Raw genomic sequence first — 19,835 nt, 5'->3', positions numbered from 1 at the left:
GAGATTGTGTAACTGCCACAAGCATATATCCAAGTCTTTTTACCAGGGTTTGCTGAGTTTCAATCATTGACCTTTTGGTTCACAGCTAAGCTCTTAAGCTCTTAATGCTCTGATAAAGATGAGTACATTTAACATAATAGGGCAGCCTAGGCCTACTATAAATTTCCAGTCCAAACCTTTAAAGGTCTCTCAAAAATACCAGACAATTCTACTACATTTTAAAATTACTTTCTATTTACAGTGCCTATTCCTAACTCTCTAACTATCTTTCTGAGACTTCCAACTCTTTTCTCTCACCCTTCTTTATAGCAGATTATTTTACTTCAAGTTTAGGGAGTGTATTAGAGCTTAAATTTCAAAGCACTATTTGCAAAATGCTATGGTCTACTGTGGTAGTCCTAAATCCTTTTATGAGTCTCAAAATGAATTCAGCCTCCATTGAATTCCTTCTGACTATTCATTAACCAGCAGCATGAATAGCTTTGCATTCAGGCAGTATGCATTAGAGAGTATATTACTGTCATTCACTTAGTCTGTTCGGGGAAAAGCAGCATAACTCTTGGGGACCTGTCTAAGTGTGCCTTTAATGGAAATTGGGGTCTAGGATGTAAGTGGTCATGAGTCACATCCTGACTACCTTGAGCGGAGAGCCCTGAAGGGATCTTGTAAAATCTTCTGTGAAATGTCTATGTGTCCCAACCAGGGTCTTGTTCCCACTTCTGTAGTCCCATCCATAACTGTGCTGTGTTGATCTGTTGCCAGTCATGCTTTTCCAACAGTTTCCTTTGCCCTCCAAAGTCTTTTTTTTTTTTTTAAGTCTCCAAACCTCTGCACACCCTTGGATGTCATTATAACCTCATGCTAATGATTCCTCTCAACTAGATGATGTCTTTCTCTTGCCTTTTCCTCTGTAAGACTTAATAAATGTGTCTCCATAATTATATTTGAAATCTGAGGTCTCTTTTGTCCACTACAAGAAATGATGCTAATGATGATGAAGATTATGACACACAAATCCATTGGCATTGAATCAATTCCAGCTCATAGCAAACTGCTGACCTTTTCAGTAGTAACTAAGTTTTTAACTGCTGTGCCTCTCCTGGATAATAAGAACAGGAGTAAATATATGTATATATAATATGTACTATATGCCAGCCATTAATCTAATAAATTATATAGATATGAATTCATCTAATTATTATAACAATGGTTTAAAATGGGGCCTATTTTTGTCTGCACTTTATAGCTGAGGAAACAGAGGCACCAAGAGATTAAATAACTCATCCACACTCACCCAGCAAGTAAATAGCAGAGTTGAGATTTTCACCCTTGTAGTCAGGATTCTAATTTGAGTTTAACTTTAGCCACTACACACTGTCTTCTTTTGATGTCAAACTTTTGTAATAATGATAATAATAACGTGTCTTTTCTTTCCTGAAGCTAATCCTTCCCGTGAACTACAGTTTGAGGCTTTGGCTCTTCCCCTCTCAACTACCTCACACAATTTGTTATCTCTTCTTCTTTGATTCAGTTGCTTCCTATATACTCAATTCCTCGTTCTTACCTGCTCATTCACATCCATACACATGTGTTCCTTTAGAGAAGTAACAGTTCTTTCTTTCTATAGTTCTTCCCCTTTCATTATACTCAGCACTCTCTTAAATCTTGATCCTCCAGATCCCACATATCCAGTTTTTGCCAGCATTGCAAATTATCTGCACAGCAACAAATCTAACATGCTGAGTTCTCCACTCTGTTGAACATGTCGTCCTCTTTGAAATATGCTCTTCTGTTGACATATGTGGAAAAACTCACCTCATTCCTTTCATAGGTTCGTCACCTTCTATGTAGCCATCAATGTTGATATTCATTAAGATTTGGTTCTAGGCTCAAATATTTCTTGCCCTGACTCCCTGGTTGTGGAGTGGGCTATGCATTTGAACTCTTAAGGACAAGGTCAGTGGTATGAGCTCACCAGACATTCTGTATGAGAAAGATAAGGCTGTCTACCGCCATAAAGATTTCAAGTCTGGAAAACCCAAGGGGCAGTTCTACTCTGTCCTACAGTGTCACTATGAATTGAAATCAACTCAATCAAAGTAAATTTTGATTGTTTGGTTGATTTGTTCTCTTTCTAAGCAGCCACAGTTGTTCAATGAGTAAAATACTGGATTGATAACTGCAAGGCTAATTGCTCAAACCCACTAGCTGATCCATGGGAGAAGGATGAGACTGTCAGCTCCTATAGAGGTTTACTATCTCTGGAACACTATAGAGTAGTAGTTCTCTACAGTGACACCCTGTAGTCTTATCATCAATGGGACGGTATTAAGAGCAGTGGTGTGGAATTCTCTCTATGCATTTCATATTGTTCTTAGGATCTGTTGGGTCAGTTCCGACACATAACAACCCAGTGTGCAACAGGACAAAACCCGGCTCAATCCTGTGCCATCCGCATGATTGTTCTTATGTTTAAGCTCATTGATGCAGCCACTGTTTCGACGAATCTTTGCATCCATCTATGCATCTTATACAGACCTTTAAATATCCTCTAAGTAGAAGATTCACAAATATCTTATCTCTAACTTAGATCTCGTCATTTAACTACAGATATTGAAGCGCACATTACATGGAATGTAGGTTCCATGCGGGGTGTGATTGCCAGTTTTTCCACCAGTGTTTTCTCTCTAGAAGAGTGCCTACTACACCCAATGTAAGTGAACAATAAACACTGGTCTAATGACCTGACAAAACTTGATCTTCTTTTAGTATTTTTTAATAGTGCATCACAAAAGTGAGTATCCAGTTAACTGGTCCAAAAATTTTTGACATTTCTCTTTACTTGGTTCCACAGCATTGACCGCTTTAAGTTTGTGTGTGAGAGTGTTGTTCAGCCAAGGCACCTAATTTTACCACAAAAACTGCATTAACATTTTTCTATTGTTGCTTTGTTGTGCTCGATCTTGTGTTTGTGCATATTGTTGTCACTGCATATCTACCTGGAAGGGATAGGCGGCATAAACAAGCCAGAAGAGAGAACAACGGAACGACAGTTCTGGGGGGACATGGGAGAAGGGGAGGTGGGGGAAAAGGAAGTGGGTGTTAACAAACCCAGGGACAAAGGAACAACAAGCAACCAAAAATCGATGGCGAGGAAGGTGTAGGAGATCTGGTAGGGCTTGATCAAGGGCAATGTAATTGAGAGGAATTACTGAAACCCAAATGAAGGCTAAACATGATAGTGGGACAAAAGGAAAGTAAAAGGAAATAGGGGAAAGAACTAGGTGGCAAACAGCATTTGTAGAGACATAAATACAGGCATTTACATATGTAAATATATTCATATATGATGATGGGGAAATAGCTCTATGTACATATATTTATAGGTTTAATATTAAGTAGCAGATGGACATTGGGCCTCTATTCAAGTACTCCCTCGATGCAAGAATACTTAGTTCTAATAATCTGGCACTCTGAGATGCTCATCTTCCTGATATTATCACTGAAGACAAAATGGGTGCATAAACAAATGTAGTAAAGAAAGCTGATGATGTCAGATATCAAAAGATATAGCATCTGGGATCTTAAAGGCTTGGAGGTAAACAAGCGGCCATCTAGCTGAGAAACAACAAAGCCCACATGGAAGAAGCACACCAGCCCATGTGATCATGTAGTGTCAATGGGATCAGGTATCAGGCATCAAAGACTCAGAGCAAAAAATCATAATGTGAATGGGTGGAGGGGGGGCAGGGTGGAGGTGAGGGGGAGTGCGGAGTGGAGGCCCAAGGCCAATCTGTAAGCAATTGGACATCCTCTTACAGAAGGGTTGTGGGAGAAGATAGGCCAGTAAAGGTACAGTATAGCATCGATGAAAATTACAGCTTTTCTCTGGTTCTGTAATGCTTACACCACCACCACCACCACCACAACCCTCCCACTATCATGACCATAATTCTATCTTACGAATCTGGCTAGACCAAAGCATGAACATGTGTACAGATAGGAGCTGGAAACACAGGGAATATAGGACAGATAAACTCCTTGGGACCAATACTCAGATAACCATACCGAGATGGTAAGGGGAAGGCCGGGGTGTGGGGGGTGTGGGGGGGAGGGGGGGGAAGGGGGCACCGATCACAATGACCTACCTGTAACTCCCCTCCCATTGGGATGGACAACAGTCAAGGGGGTAAAGTAAGACATTGAACAGCGCAAGACATGAAAAAAAAAATTAAAAATTATCAAGGGTTCATGAGGGAAGGAGAGGGAGGGAGGAGAAAAAAATGAGGAGCTGATACCAAGGGCTCAAGTAGAAAGAAAATGCTTTGAAAACGATGATGACAACATATATACAAACGTACTTGAGACAATGGATGTATATACGGATTGTGATATGAGCTGTACAAGCCCCCAATAAAATGATTTTTTTTAAATGTGCTGAAAAACTTGACTTATACATGAATATATACGGTACTTTATTCTAATCTTCCTAATGTATCTACCACTATCTCTTACCTGTTGTGATAGGCAGCTTCTATGATGGATCTCTATTTATTAATATTCTCATTATTACATAATCTTTCCCCCTTAAGTATAAACTAGATCGCTCCCTGCTATAGAGTCAGTACTGACTCATAGTGATCCTACAGGACAGGGTAGAACTACCCCTGTGAGTTGTGGGAGTAGAAAGTCCCACCTTTCTCCCACAGATCACAAAAGTGATTTTGAACTGTTGACCTGACCTGGCAGATTGTAGCCCGATGCTTAACCACTACACGATCTGGGCTCACCAAACTAGATCTAGTAGTAAGTAATCAATAGGATATTACAAAAGTGATGGAATATCACTTGTGAGATGAAGTTACAAAACGACTTGAATCACTGTCTCACTCTCTTTTTCTCCTTCTTACTAACCCTAGTGAAAGTCAGTTGGCATGTTGGGAGTCTATGGGAAGGGTCAAGCAGGAAGACACTGAGAGAGACCCCTGGCCAGAGCTAGATAGGAACCAACCCAAACATTCACTACCTTCAAGTTGATTCCACTCCCAGCGACCCTGGGAGAGAGTAGATCTGCCCCTGTGGGTTTCTGATCCTGTAAATCTTTCCAGGAGTAGGAAGCTAGTAGTTTACAATTACTGACCTTTTGGTTAGAAGCCTAATATGTAACCCACTACACCAACAGGGATCCTTTATTAGGAACCAAGGTTCTCCTCAATGAGCCAATAAGGATCTGAATTCTGTCAGTACCCACTTGAGAGACCTTAGAAATGATCTCCCTCAGTCAAGTTTTGACAAGACTGCAGTATTGCCTGACACTCTGACTTGACCCACAAAACCTGTGAAATTGTAAATGTTTATTATGTTCATTCACATAATTTGGGGATAATTTTCTATATATTGGTGCAGTGCTTAAGCATTGGGCTTTGATCCAAAGACTGGCAGTTCAAAACCACCAGTCACATTGCAGGAGAAAGACCTGTCTTTCTACTGCCATAAACAGTCTCAGAAACCCATAGGGAGGTCACTCTGAGTCGGCATTTACTCAATGGCAGTGAGTTTGGGTTTTGCCACACTCTTCTTCATATAAGCCAGCTTCTCTTATGATTTGCTCAGTATACCGATTGAACAAGTATGGTGAGAGGATACAATCCTCTTGTTCACCATTCCTGATTTTAAACCATGCAGTATTCCCTTGTTTTGTTTTGTTTACACAACTGTTTCTTGATCCATGTACAAGTTACTCACGAGCACAATGAAGTGTTCTGGATTTCTCATTCTTCTCACGGCTATCCATAGTTTATTATGACCCACACAGTCAAATGCCTTGGCATAGTCAATAAAACACACACAAAAAATCTTTTTGGTATTCTCTGCTTTCAGCCGATATCCATCTGGCATATCTCTTGTACCACATTCTTTTCTGAATCTGGCCCAAACCTCTAGCAATTCCCTGTCATTGTACTGCTGCAATTGTTGTTGGATCATCTTCAGCAACATTTTACTTGCTGTAGTATCACTGATATTGTTCTGTAGTGTGAGCATTCTGTTGGGTCACCTTTCTTTGGAAGGTGCACCATTACAGATCTTTTCTAATCATTTGACCAAGTAGCTGTCTTCCAAATTTCCTGACATAGATAAGGAGTGCTGTCTTTCAGTGCTTCACCAGCTTGCAGAAATGTTTCCATTGGTATCTCATCAATTCCTGCAGACTTGAGTTTGGCTGCTGCTTTCAGTGCAGCTTGAACTTTGTCCTTTAGCACCATTGATTCTCGCTCATGTGGTACATCCTGAAATGGTAGAATGTCACCGAATTCTTTTTTGTCCCATGACTGTATATTCTTTCCATCTTCTCTTGAGGCTTCCTGCTTCATTCAATATGTTGCTCATAGAATCATTCAAGATTGCAACTCGAGGCATGAATTTTCCTTTAGTGCTTCCAGTTTAACATATGCTGTGTATGTTTCTTCATTCAGATTTTTTAATTCTAGGTCTTTGTAGATTTCATTATAATATTTGACTTTATGTTCTCTAGCTGCCCTTTGAAATTTTCAATTCAACTCTGACTTCATCCTATCTTCCATTTGCTTTAGCCGCTCTAAGGTCAAGAGCAAGGTTCAGAGTCAATTCTAACATCCACTTTGATCTTGTCTTTCTTTCATATCTTTTTAATGACCATTTACTTTCGTCATGAATGATAGCCTCAATGTCCTCCCACAGTTCATCAAGTCTTCTGTCGTGAGGGTTCAATGCTAAAAATCTGTGTTTGAGGTGCTCTCAAAATTCAGGTGAGATAGACTCAAGGTCTTATTTAACTTTCAGGGACGGGTTTTCATTTTCCTCAGCTTGATGGTGTGTTCCACAGTCAACCCCTGGACTGGCTTCACCTTCTGATACTGAGCTTCTCCATCGTGTCTTCCCACAGATGTAGTCAATTTGATTTCTGTGCACTCCATCTGGGGCTGTCTATGTGTCCTTTTTGTGTTGTTGAAAAGGGGTATTTGCTATGAGCAAGTCGTTGGCTTTGCAAAATCTATCTTGTGATCTCCAGGTTCATTTCAATTACCAAGTCCATATTTTCCAATGACTGTTCCTTCCTCTTTGTTTCCAACCTTTACTTTTCAATTGCCAATAATCATCGATGCCTCTTGATTACATGTTTGATCAATGTCTGACTGAAGTAATTGGTAGAATTCTTTAATTTCTTCATCACTACTTTTTTGTGTTTCGTGCACAAATTTGAATATTAGTTGCATTGATTTGGTTTACTTGAAAGTGTGTATATATAAAACCCTATCACAGACAGCTTTGTACTGTATAATGGATTTTGCAATGTAATTTTTGATAATGAATGCCATGCCATTCCTCTTTATTGTGTTATCCCAGGTATAGTAAATCATATATTATCTAATTCAAAATGGCCAACACCAGTCCAAGTCAGCTCACTAATACCTAGAATATTGATCTTTATGCATCCAATTTCATTTTGACCACTTCCAATGTTCCTAGATTCATATTTCTGCATTTCCAAGTTCCCATCATTAGCAGACCTTTACAACTGTTTCTTTTTACCTAGAGTTGTGGCCCATCAGCAAATGAAGCTCCTGAAGGCTCCACTCCCACAGGCTTTACTGGACTCACTTCACATGGTTGACTCCAAACTGAGAAATCAGCTTCTCTCTAGTTGCATCTTGAGTGCCCTGAAACCTGAGTGGCCCATCCTCTGGCACGATGTCCAACTATGTTCTGCTTCCTTTCATTAGGTCTTCAGTATCTAGAAATATTTCAAAACTACTATGCTAAAGGTTTTCAGTAGGTTCTTCCTCCAAAAGGGGGGTTTGAATTGTTCTTCCTTGTCTGTTCTTAGTCTTGAAGTTCCACTAAGCCTGTTCACTTTGGGTGACCCTGCTGGCACTTGAAGTAGCAGTGACATAGCTTCCAGCATCATAGCAACACAAGCCACCACAGCGTGACAAACTGACAGACAAGTGCCATAATAATCCAAAATTATTTTCTTACTTTTTTTTCTTTTGGTTAAGATTTTTCTTTAGAACCTTTTATTAATTTTTTTCAATAATGGTAGTCTGTGTGTTTCTTCTATAATCTAAGAATTGTAAATAATAAAGTCCAAACCCAGAGAACAGAAGTGTATCAGACCCTGAAGTCTAAACATCCAGGTTTTGGAAACTGATGGATGATAGTGGAAGCCCCAACCCCACTTGCAGGGTCCACCGGTGTACTGAGTCTCTGGCGAATCCCCACTGAGCATTGTCTAGGAATGTGAATGGCTTCCATAATAGACAAAGAACATTATAAAGTATACTTTAACAACTGAAGATAGGCCAAAATGTAATACCTTGTCTTTAGATCTTCCTTTTGAACCATTTTGCTGTTTTTTTTAAAAAGCTCTTAACCGAATTTATTTATTTATTTTAAAATCATGTTATTAGGAACGCTTACAGGTAACATAACATTGCATTGTTCCATCATGCCAAGCAGTATTGTACAATTGCTAGCACAATCCATTTCAAAACATTTTCTTCTTTTCGTGAATTCCTTGATATCAGCTCCCCTTTCCCCTCCCCCTGCCAGCAGCTCTTATCTATTTATTTATTGGTGCATCGTACACCATCCAATATACCCATCACATGCATTTCTGTTCACTCCCCGCAAGTGCGGCTACACAGCCATCAGTGCCATCACTGCCCCTCCCCCTCCTTCTCATTCCTTCAGGGAACCATTATTCCCGTCACTGTTTCTGAAGGGGTATCTATCCTGGCTTTCATGTATTGAACGATCTTAATTTTATAAATGAACATAAACAAATCTGACATTATTAATGACGTAAAACAAATAAAAGCCATAACAGTAAAGGAAAACATATTAAAGAACTAGAGGACAGTTATGTGTTTCATCAGTGCTATACCGGACCCTGGATTTATCATCTCTTCCATGCAGCCCTTCTGAGAGGGACTGTCCAATTATCTGTGGGTTTTGGGTCTACACTACATCCCCACCCCTTCACATTGATTTAGTTGCTTGTTTTGGAGCTTCTGATGCCTTTCCCGTTGACACCTCATGATCACACACGTTGGTGTGCTCCTGCCATTTGGGGTTGGTTGCATCCCTGCTAGATGGCCACTTGTTTGACTACAAACCTTTAAGACCCCAGACATTCTATCTTTTAATAGCTTTGAGCCATGACCTTCATCACCACCTTTGCTCATGCACCCATTTTGTCTTCAGTGATCTTGTCAGGAAGGTGAGTATCATACAATGCCACATTATTAAAACAAACCATTCTTGCACTGAGGTAAGATTTAAGTAAAGGCCCGAAGTCCATCTGCTTCCTTGCTGCATATGCATATATATATACATATATAAACAAATATACCTATACTTAAACATTAATATATTTATGTATACATATATAGTATATACCTATACACACACAGATATATATTGTTTCTTTCTTCTTTTTCCCTCTTTTTTCTTTCCTCCTGCCCCACCATCATGTCTATCCATGTTCACATCTCAGTAATTCCTCTCAGATACAATTCTTTTGCTCAAACATGACCAGAACAGCTACACTCTCCTCGCCATCAATTTCAGAACCCTTTCTATTCCCCTGGCCCCATCATTATTGGCTCACCGCTCTCTCCCCCATCTCCTCCTCTCCCTTTTGAACCATTTTGAATTTATTCTGATCTTTGTGTGTTTTAGAAAATATTGTCTGCTTTCTTTCTGATTGAAGTTTTCCCCTATTTCATTTAGTCATTGTTCCGAAGTGCTTTTACGTTTTCTGTCGTTGTGTGCTTTTCTGTATATGGCAGTCAGGATAGTGACTCTATCGAGATAGCAACTGGATAAATAATTCCCTGGGGGCACGGAAAGAGTGGTTGGGGGAAATGGGGAGAAGAAAGAAAATGTTCCAAAGTTTACTAGGGTGTTGGTTGCACCCCCTTTTTAATATGATTAAACTATTGAATTGTATGGTATGTTAATTATATCTTAATAAATCTAGTTTTTAAATGGTTGCTTAGACACTATGAGTTCTAATCTCATGTCAAAAGACACAGTTGTTCATAGAGACAATGAACCACACATTCCATTTCTTTCTCTTATCATTGACGCTCCCTTTTCCTTTGTCTTTTGATTTAGGTACATGAAAACCAGTTGTTGGGCTCGGATGTCTGCGGACAGGATTTTAAGCCCCCAGGTACTATGCAATGAATTAGAAAGGAGAACTAGAGCAGATGTGCTAAAATTAGGCCAATTAAATGGGATGTTTCATGAAACCATGACTGTAAACATGCAAACAAATACCAATCAACAAAACAAATCTCGAGGTTACTGATTGTATATAAACAGAATCAGCAGCTTCTCTTTTATTGTTTTGTAAGTAAATCTATCACAGAAGTTTTGTCAACCCAACATTTGACATTTTATTGGCAGCAATTACACCAGTTTGCAAATTGCCCAAAACACATTAGAAAAAATTTTATCACTCTAAACTAAAACTCAGTGATCTTAAGCAATTCTACTTTAATTTTTCAATAACTTTCCATTTATTTTAGACAATAACTTTCCATTTATTTTAGATGTGAAGTCCAGCGTCATATCACGATTAGCTCACTTTCCGCCCAGTCACAAGGAACTATGTATTGTTCCTTCGTATCCACTCTTCTGCTTCCTAGCACAGGAACAGTGGATGAGCGCAAGCCGAGAAGTACTGCTACTAAGTTCAAGTTCAGGCATGCCATGGGTTTATTCTAAACAAAACATGTTTATACATTTGTCTGCATTCAGTAGATGTCTGCATACACACTCTCTTGGTAATACACCTATCCTAGTCTCATTAGAGTGTCTTAAAAAAAGTTAGATGAAATCAGTGCTTTCTAAGGGGATCTGTAGAGTCAGTTAAAATCTCAACAGCTGGGTCAGCTCAGAAGTTATGGAGCCTGCTTCTTCAAATTCCAAAGGGGTAATCTTGAAAGGTTTTAAAGGACACAAGATGATCACTAAGGATTACTCTGAAAATTTTTTAATAAACTTGAAAATGATACAAGTGTAAAAAAGGCCAGGAAAACTACATTGTGGCATTATTTTTCATCATGAGAATTCTTCTGCTCATTTTTCCAGAGCTGACCTGTGAGAAGTTCATCGGGAAACCTTAGTTCATCCCCTCCATTGTCGTGAAACTTACCCTTGCAACTTCGTACTCTTCCTAAAACTGAAAATATACTTCAAATGAACAATTTGAGTCCCTTGAAGATACCCAAGCTGCTGTTTTTGACACGGAGTATGGTGTAAATTGAAGCATGCAGAATAATTTAGGGGAGGTTTAGAAATGTGGAAGCATCATCTTTACAAGTGTAAAAACTTCAATGGAAGACATATTAAGATACAATAGCTTCACAGCTTGACACTTTTGTTTAATATAGATTTCAAGGATTTTGTGGCAATAGATTTTGACTTATCCGCATATATGTTATTTCCTGTCCCTAAAATGTTCTTCTCTCCTCTGCTTTTGCTCCAGCTACTTGTTTGTGAGATATCAGGGCAAAAGTGCATTTGCTCAACAAAGTCACCCCTTTTCAGGTCCAGCCTCCTTCATAGTATTTTTCACACATAATTGTGCAGGCTACAATTTTCTGTTCCATTAGATTTACAAGTTTCATGGCTACAGGCACATGCCTGGTTTCCTTTAATACTGACATATAACACACCTTCTTTAGTGTCTAGGCCATGTTAAAAATAAAGTAAATATGTCAGTCACATATCACTTATTATTGTGTTTGCTTTTGGTGAGTCGCCAGCCAATAACTTTACCTCAAACATCTATGTAAATTCATTAGGACCTGGCACTCTTACCACTTGCAGCTAGACTTCTCTGCCGAGTACTTACGAAATCCAGTTCTCTTTTTATCCCCACAAAAACAAACAGGGAAAGAAAATGCAAAATTGGATCCTTAATTTCTTGTGGTATGTAAACCTTTTGACCCACAGTAAAATAAAAATGGACTAGAAGGATAAGAGTTAGATCCTTATATGTGATCTGCCTGGCTCAAAATATGATATGAAATATTAATAATAACATTTCTCACTTTAAAACGAGCACCACTTATTTTTGACATTATAGAAATGACATGTTAGAACATATGTTGGAATTTTTCCAGACTAATGATGTATTCACTACAAACACCTGTTTTTGCAAAGTAAAAATAGTAACTATCGCTTGAGCTTCCCTGAGGGAATACACGGGAGTCACATCTAATTACATCTGTGGGAAGGTACAATAGAGAATCTCACATCACTTGTCACAACAAACAGATGGGCCAAGTGCAGAACAGGACATCAATTGCTCATATGCAAGTTCAAGTTGAAACGGAAGAAAAATAAAACAACTCATGAGAGGCAAATTACAACCTAGGATTCACCTTACTTAAGAGACAATCGTAAGAATAGATTTAATGCATGAAACACTAATGACCAAAGATCAGATGAGTTATAATATGACATCAAGGACATCACACATGAAGAAAGCAAAGGTTATTAACAAACTTAAAAAAAACAAAGACCGAGAGGTGTGTCAGAAGAGACCCTGATGCTCGTACTTGAAGACAGAGCACATAAGACAAAAGCAATGAGGATCCAAAACAGCTGAACAGAAGACTTCAAAGTGCAGCTCAAGAAGACAAAAATAATTTTACATAAGTAAATATGCAAAGACCTGAAGTTGGAAAACCATAAGGGAAAAACAAACCTGGCATTTTGCCAACAGAAAGAGCTAGGAAAAAGGCCACCATTGCCATATTGAAGCACTCAAGGGTCAAACTATTGAAGGAAACAAGAAGCATCAAAAGGAGGTAGAAGAAATACACGGAGTCACTACACACACACACACACACACACACACACACACACACAATGTTGAAATTAAGCTATTTCAGGAGGTATATGATCAACCCTCAGTGGTACTAAATGAAGACGTCACAGTTGTACTGAAAGCAAATTCAGAAAGTAAGTTTCCAAGAACTGACAGAATATCAGGATGTTTCAAGAAATGAACACACTGCTGAAAATGCTTACTGGTCTATGCCAAGATATTTGAATGACAGCTATCTATTCAGCTAACTGAAAGAGATGCACATGCATGCCCATTCCAAAGAAAGGAGATTAAATAGAATGTGGAAATTATTGATAATTGTCCATATAATATAAAAGTAAAATTTTGCTGTAGGTAATTTCAAAATGGTTGCAGCAGTACATCCACAAGGAACTGCTAAAAATGTATGCCAGATTCAGAAAAGCAAATGGGACCAAAGCTCATGGTTCTTGTCACTTAGATCTTGGCTGAAAGCACAGAGGCTTACTTGTATTGACTTGTATTTAACTGCATGGATCATTGACAATTTGTGGATGGAATGGGCACTCTAGTCAGTCCAATTGTGCTCCTGTGGAACTTGAACATAGACTAAGACACAGTCATTCAGGCAGAACAAGGGGGTTCTGTGAGGCTTAACACCAGGACTAGTGGGTGTCAGTGTTGCATCTTTTCACCATATTTAGTCAATATGCATGCTGACCAACTAATCTGAAACCTGGGCTCTTTGAAGAAGAACGCAGCACTAGTTTTCAAGGAAGACTCGTTTAACTACCTGTGATATGCAGATGACCCCTGCTCACTGGCTGAAAGCCACGAGGACTTGAAGCCCTTATTGATGAAGGTCCAAAAGTACAACTTTAAGGCTTGAATTTTTAAATTTAATTCCTTCAGCTTGCATTCTGAGTATATTCTTCCATTTTGCTTTTCTAACTCCAGGTCTTTGCACATCTTTATTATAATATTTTGCCTTCTCGTGCTGCCCTTTATAATTTTCTGCTCTGCTCCTTTATTTCAGCGTTTCTTCCATGTCTTTCAGCTACTCAGCCATCAAGAGCACGTTTCAGAGTCTCTTCTGCGTACCAGAAGAAGGGACAAATCTGTATTGGAAAGAGTACATCCCAAATGCTCATTAGAAACGAAAATGCTCACAAGAAGCAAAGCGGGTAAGACTTCATCTCACATATTTTGGACATATTATCAGGAAGGACAAGTACCTCCAGAAGGGTACCATGCTGGGGAAACTAGAAGGCCAGTGAAATTTAGAAGTATCATGAATGAAACGGTTTGACACAGTGGCTGTAACAATGGGTTCAAACAGCAATGATTAGAGGATGGCACAGGGCAAGGCAGGGCTCCATTCGATAATACAGAAAGTGACTATGACTCAGAAGCAGCTGGATGCTACTTCAGATTGTAGCAAATGTGGACTGCACAACTGGATGACATATGTATAGATGTTACAGCCATATGGCACAGCAAGAGCATGTTGGCTCTGCAGTGAACTTTGTCTCTTGGGAGAGGAAAAACGTGTTCACATAGTAGACAATGTCATATTTTCCATCTATATTTTTTGGCAAGCCAACACTGCCTGTTTGTGAGTGTTCTCTCACCACATTATTGCAAAAGTCACACTTTGTGCAAATCATGCAATGTCTTCCATAGATGTGCCGTAGCACTCTTATGAACCTGAACTTGGGTAGCATTGTACCTCCTGCAGATTAAAATAATAAATAAATCTCTATTCAGGACTGGAGGGCTATTCTCACCACATTCACTAGCTCGATGATAAAAATGAAGAAAACATGTAAATTATTCTGTATACATCAACTCCACCTATCTTTTTCAGATGCGTTTTATCATTTGGTGCCCAAAGAGGATGACTGTGCATTCACAGACTTGGTATTATTCTATTAATCTAATAAAAAAACATTCATATACTCACACAGCAGCTAACATTAATACATAAGAGAAGGAATGCTGGGAAGGTGATGCAGCTGTATCATATATGCCTATTTTAAAGGGTGGTAGCAACTACTCATTTGTATATGGGTAATGGGGGAGGGGGCAGTCAATGTGGTTAGATTTTCTGGAGAAGTCAGTAATCTGTGTTTTATGTGAAATATTCCAAATTTAAAAGAGTATTTTTAGTAGTTTTCAAACTTTTATTTTTACAAACTTTTTAAAGTAGATACGTTTTAGCTGTGGACTTTACATGAGGTAACAGCATTTAGACTTAGTGGCACAGTGCAGTGTGGTACATAGGAAAACACATGGGCTGGTCTGTGTGGTGGGGACAAAACAGGGTTTAAATTCTATTTAAGAAAATGTATTGTAAGACTGAACAATTCGTTTACCTTTCTTAATCTCTGTGTCCTAAATTTAAACTAAATAAGATCTAAAGCTATTAGAATGTCTACAAAAAATAGGTAGTTAATAAATAGAAGCTTTATCACTATGACTCACTGTAGTTAATTAAACCTTCTTGCCATTTCCAGTCTTCAAACATAATTTGTTAGAAACATATTTTCTTCAACAAACCTATAACAAGGTGCTTTCACAATCATAATAATTCACCTTATCTCCTGCACTACCCCAAACACAATCCACAATTTAACAATATGGAAAAAGAAGTTTAAAAATGTAAAACTGCAGCAGCTTCTCCGCACTATACATCTGGAAGAAGATGTCTTGCAGAGGAGCATCTTCATGCAGTTCAGCTATTTTTATTGGGAGGATGGTGACCAGATGTGCTTCATCATGACTAAAGAATGATCTGGAAGAAGGAAGAAGTTGAGCCTGGAAGGAATAGGGGCAGATAATCAGATATGAGGAAAATAGGCACTGTGAGTTGTTTAAGAACATGGAATTTTATAAAGCAAGCAAACAAACAAAACGCCAAGAAAACCACAAAAATAAATTCAAGATGGATTAAAGTCCTCCGTGTAAAGCCCGGAGTTCTAGTCATCAAGGAGAACATTGGTACAAAGTGAGGACCCTATTTCAGGACATACACAGACTACCACGTATGATGAAGGAAGCACACACACTGTACAGCCAAACAATGGCTCAGACCTACAACCAACAAACTTATGCACATCAAGAAACGTTATAAAAAGATAAAAATGATTGGGGGGAAAATTAGCCTTGACACAAGGAAAAGGTTCTAATTTCCAAAATCTATAGAATTCTAAAACCCTTCAATCTTACAATAACAAATGACCCAATTAAAAAGTGGACACACTATAGGAATAATTTACTAAAAATTATACTCAAATGACTCTTGAACACATGAAAACATGCTCATGATCACTAGCCACCTGGGAGAGACAAATCAAAACTACAAGGAGATATCACCACACACCCATATTGATACCCAATTCAAAAAGAGAGAAACCAGCAAACGCTGATGGGGATGGAGAGCGATTGGAACGTTTGTGCACTGCAGGTGCACTTGTTAACATGCACAACCACCGTGACAAGAGAGATGGCATGATCTGAAACATTTGGGAAGAGAAATACCATACAACCCAGAAATACTGCTACTGGGCATATACCCCAAAGAAGTAAGGACAGAACATGAACACGTCTGCTCTTCCATGTTCGTTGCAACACAACTCACAATATCAAGGGGTTGGAAATAACTCAAATGTTCATCAATGGAAGAATGGATAAAGACACACAATGGAATACTATGCATCCCTAAAAAAAAACTGTGAGGAAATCATGAAATTCTTCGTGACAGAGATAAACCTGGAATCCACTATGTTGAATGAAATTGTTCAATCACCAAAAGGCAAATATTACACGAGACTAATACTATAAAAAATAAACACCAACACAAAGGCAGGCTTCTGTTCTGAAATCATCTAATCTTTTACTCCAGTTCCACAAAAATAGAGTAATGTATCTGCCTAAAATTCCCAAACCATACACCACTACTTTATTTGTAAATCTTAAAAAAACACTTTGACCGAAGAGGCCTCACCTTAACTGGGTCCAATTCCCATGATGTAAGGAGAGGGAGAAAACCCATCAGTTCCTGCTATGTAGCACTAATGTGTGGTTACCATTAACAGATTAACTAATTAACCATTAACAAATTAACAGATACACATCAGGAGGGATTAGTGAACCTTGCTGGAAATGCAAATGAACAAATTCTAGTCAATGGACTACACCATCATATGAAAAAACACACAGCATGCGCAGGTGGCATTCATACCAAGTATGCAAAGATGATCCAGCATTAGAGAAACTATCAGCATGAACTACCACATACACACGATAATGGAAAAGAACCACATGCTCCTATTGGGTGATGCCGAGAAAGCCTTATTTGACAAAACTCACCGAGCACTCCTAATTTAAAAAAAACGCAGCCAAAAGCAAATTGAAGGGAAATTCCTCAACATTAAGTAAGGGTATACACTCAAAACTTAAGGTCAACATTATTTGTAAGAGATTGAAAGTATTTCCTTTGCAAATGGGAATAAATAAGAATGATTTTTATCACCATTTCCATTAAATACTGTACTGGAGGTGTTAACCAGAATAGGAAGTTAAGAAAGAGATGTAAACGGTATAAAAATTAATATGGAAAAAATCATTTCTCTTTTCATATGATAAGATCCTACAAACATAGATGATCTAAGAGATTCAATTAAAAAAATTAGTAAAAATAAGAGTAAGATTTAGTAAAGTGACCGTGTATAAGATAAATATCTAAAAACCAGGCAAATTCCTCTCCACTAACAAAGAGAACTCTGAAAAGGAAAGCAAGAAAACAGAATTCTCTACAGTGGACACACAAAAGATGACATTCTTTGAAATAAATCTAACCAGGGATGCAGAAGATTTCTGCAGAGTACCACGAAATAGTAGCATCTGAGCCCTATGTAAACAAAGAACCAACTCTCCTGGGAGGAAGATTTAACCTTGCGAAAATGTCAATGTTATCCAGAGTGGTGTACAGATTCATTGCAATCCTAATCCAGATTCCATCATCACTTCTTAAAGAGATGGAAAAACGAATCAGCTTTATATGGAAAGGCAGATAAGTTAAACACTTTTAAAGAAGGAGACCACGGTAAGAGGCCCCACATCTCCCTATCTCAAAACCTACTGCAGGCATATCTCAAAAGTTCTGTGGGCTTGGTTTCAAATCAGTGCAATACGGCGAATGTCACAATAAAGAAAATCACTCCAGGTATTTGCTTTCTGGTACATTTAAAAGCTATGCTTACATTGCATTGCAGCCTATGAAATATACAATAATATTATCTAAAAGTTTGAACTACTGTAAGAATTACCAAAATGTGAAACAGAGACCCAAAGTGAACTCATGTTATTGAAAAGTGGTGCTAACAGATGGGCTCGATGCAGGGTTGCTTCAATTTGTAGGAAGTATCTGTAATTAAACAAGATATGCTTGTATACAGCCTGATACTGGTATTCTGACAGACCCATGGACCAATCAAACAGAAATGAGAACCCCAAAGTAAACCCATCCACCTATGGACAGTAGATCCTGAAGGGTAAATATGTGTTATGTGAGGAAGAGAAAAGCTCTTTAACAAATGGTGCTGCCAAAACTGGATATCTATTTGCTGAGAAATGAAACAGGATCCATAATTCACACCAAATACAAAAACTAAATAAAAAAGGATTAACTACTTCAATATAAAACTAAACAATATACATTTTTCCAAAGAAATAATATTGATAAACTTCGGTGACCTAAATGATGGCATAGTCTATTTAGCATATTGTAAAATGTACCTCCAACAGATGATAAACAACTATAGATGATTAGACTGCCTAAAACCTAAACTCTTACCTGTCTCAGCTAATATATTGATTGGTTGGACTTATATACTGGTCACAGGTCAACACAGTCCAAAGCCTAATTCTCCCCGATGCTTGTTGTCATGTATACAAAACATCTGGATAAATTTTTTTATTAAACTGACTTCATATTTGGCATTGTGTAGAAACATCCTAAAGTAATTATGTTCAGTGTACAATTCAAATAGTAAACTTCACAAGCCTAATCAAATATTTTAGGCTATATAATAAATTTAGATATTTTCGCATTTAATCCCTTTATTCTACCAGTGAGGAAACTGAAACCTAAACAAAGTATTTAATTGACAAATAGCAAATGACTTCTTAGAATTTCTACCTTTCCTTTAATATCCTTTCTGCCATGCTTGTGCAGATCGCATTAATAGAAGTGGGCAGAAGATGAAGAAGGGAAACATACACAAAGGAAAATGACTAAACAATAAAAGCAAAGCAGAATGAGATAAAGGGAGAGGACAGAGAACCTCAAAATTAACGAATGAAGGAGTAGAAAGTAAAAGACAGTGTAAACGTAGACCGACCGAAACAAACTCACTGCCATCTAGCCAATTTTGACCCACAGAAACCCAATTGGACAGGGGAGGACTGCCCCTGGGGTTCCCAGGCTGTAACTCTTTCCAGGAGTAGAAGGCTTCATTCTTCTCCCAAGGAGCACGGCTGGTGGTTTGGAACAGCTAAACTCATGGTTACCATCCCAACAGGTAACCACTACATCACCTGGGCTCCTTAACCTTAAAACAAAACTTATTCCACTTGCTTAAATTACATGGCTTCAAAAAGTTCCTGCTGTGCTTTATAAAGTCTCTCTGTATGTCTGTTCATAAATCCCTGTTTCAAACAGCCATTCAAATAATCAGTTGGAAAGTCCTTAATGCAATTATTAATTTAAGATAGTCTTTTTATGATACACTACTATATCTGCATAAAAAAGACAGACTATCTGAAGTTAATAATGACATTAAAGGGTCTCTAACTTATTACTTGAATGGATTTTTTTAAGGGAATTATGATGAAATATAGAGACTTTAAGATCTCAACAGGATGGAGAGGGAAGAAGCCCAGAATTAGGAGAGAACTCCTCAAGAAG

This window comes from Echinops telfairi, unplaced genomic scaffold, assembly GCF_000313985.2.
Source record: "Echinops telfairi isolate 266 unplaced genomic scaffold, ASM31398v2 ScPeMD7_3;HRSCAF=10, whole genome shotgun sequence".
Taxonomy (NCBI): domain Eukaryota; kingdom Metazoa; phylum Chordata; class Mammalia; order Afrosoricida; family Tenrecidae; genus Echinops; species Echinops telfairi.
The sequence above is the reverse complement of the archived record's forward strand: the minus strand, read 5'-3'. Positions refer to the sequence as shown.